A 2106-nucleotide genomic window follows, 5' to 3' on the forward strand; every position below is an offset into this window, starting at 1 on the left:
GACATCTTCAACTTGACTCATTTTGTGGAGAGTTTTCCAGATCACTAGACGCTATTGTTCCCCAGAAGTTCACAGGAGCAAGTCTTTAAGAAGATTCTTTAAAAGAAATGGCCAGTACGCTGAAACACATGTCAGGAAAAATCAAAATTGAGCATTCTAATCAAGTAAGTAAATATATGCACAACAACAACTCCTACCAGGGGCACTAGTGGTGCTGTATTTAAGCACTAGACTGTTAACTGAAAGGTTAGTGGTTCAAACCCACCAGCCTCTCTGCTGGAGAAAAGACCTGATGATCTACACCCATAAGAATGTCTGCCTAGGAAACACCATGGGGCAGTTCTACTCTGTCTTATAAAGTCACTGTCTTAGTTCTCCAGTGCTGCTGAGATAGATGGCTTTAACAAGCAGACATTTATTCTCTCACAGTTTGGGAGGCTAGAAGTTCAAATTCAGGATGCCAACTCTAAGGGAAGGCTTTCTCTCTCTGCTCTGGGGGAGCTCACAATGTATTGTCTCCTTTTTACATCGGTGGGTCAGATGTTCCTTGAAGATTTCCATGTGTCTTTGGCATCAATCTTCCCCTAGGTCTGGAAGATTCTCAGTGGATCCAGTTCTTCTTTTTTGGAGACAGTGAATTCCCTGGATTGTCTTTCTTGATGCTGATCTTCCCTTTTCTCTTGTCCTCTTGACTTGGTACTTTTCGTATGGCATTTGGTACCGTGTCCTCTTTCTATCCTGAATGACTGAGTGAGTTCTCACAGGATTCTGTATCATTTTCCCTTTTGCAGTTCATTGTTATTTTCTTTCATTTCATCATCCTTGCTGCTCTCTGCCCACTCCACCCCCCAAATATTTATTTATTTTTAAAAAGCACTTGTCAATGTGAAGACAAAAAAGGATTTACTCTCATCTGTGTCCTTACCTGGATCTTACTCAGCGTCCTTTTTTTCCTTTTGTGGTTACTTCCAAACTTTAGCCATAACTTGAGGTTGGACTGGTTGGCAGTGTCTTCTGAAAAGATGTAATCATAGTGTTCTTCTCGGATTGCATCAGACCCATTGTCAGCCCAGACCCTTTTTCTTTTCTTGATTTTTTCTTGGCGTGAGTTTGTCCACTTTTTCCTTATCAGTTATGGCTCCAAATTCATCTTCAAATGAAATTATCACCAAGATTCTGGTGGCAGAAGTCTGTCTTCTTTTTCTTCAGTTTCTCATGGTTTTGTTAGCTTCTTCAAAAATTTGTCTGCATCTAGCCAAACTTCCTTCTTTCCCTGAAGACAACTCAAATTGAGCAAACTTGATCCATACCTTGATGTGTTATGTTCATTGAAGCGATCACTGGAGTAATTGTTGGTAAAGATTTCATGGTTTTTCCTACTCAATTTCAAAATCAGTATACGATTTCCAAAGTATATCTGTCATGTCCAAGTGAGAATGGCTGGTGGCCTGGACTCATTTGATGTTACCAAGGATTGTTTGATGTTACCAAGGATTGTTTCTGATTCTGATGCAAATTTAATACAACAGGTACAATTTTCAGGTCCAAACCCTGGAACTTTTCACAAAGTTTTTGGCCTTCATCAAATGAAGCTGTAACTTGGGCTTCTAGGCTCAAATGTCTGCTGGGCACAGTAAAGTGTCCCAATATCTCCATATACATGTACTTGTATCAAAACTGATGGACTCACACGAGAGTTGTCATGGCATGGCTCCAGATAGTTCAGGCATAGTTGACTTAGAAATTTTTCATTTCCATTTTTGTGTATATCAACGAGAGTGCAATCTTTCAATAGTCCACCTCTAAAGCATGCTTGTACATGGACTGAACCTTCTGAATCTTCTTTAGACTCTTTCCAGTCTGTGTGCCTAATTCAATTCCTAATCAAAGTCCTGTTTTCCCTTCATGTTATCTTCAGAAGTCTTCTTTTCATTACTTTGTAATCATTTAACTCTTCTTCATTGGTGATCTTACGTTGAGGTGGAGGTGGAGAATGCTCAAACCCTCTTTCTTTAGACCTCCAGCAAGATGGATTGGCAAAGTGGCAGCATCAATGGGCTCAAGCGTGACAACAATAGTGAGGTTGGCCCAGGATCGGGCAGTGTT

The 2106-nt window shown here is 40.4% G+C and overlaps 1 pseudogene; it reads right to left on the bottom strand.

The window, feature by feature from the left end:
* Positions 1-866: 866 nt before the first annotated feature.
* On the bottom strand, positions 867-1662 carry LOC102842141 (annotated as a pseudogene).
* Positions 1663-2106: the final 444 nt, after the last annotated feature.

Source organism: Chrysochloris asiatica, unplaced genomic scaffold, assembly GCF_000296735.1.
Source record: "Chrysochloris asiatica unplaced genomic scaffold, ChrAsi1.0 scaffold00130, whole genome shotgun sequence".
Classification (NCBI taxonomy): domain Eukaryota; kingdom Metazoa; phylum Chordata; class Mammalia; order Afrosoricida; family Chrysochloridae; genus Chrysochloris; species Chrysochloris asiatica.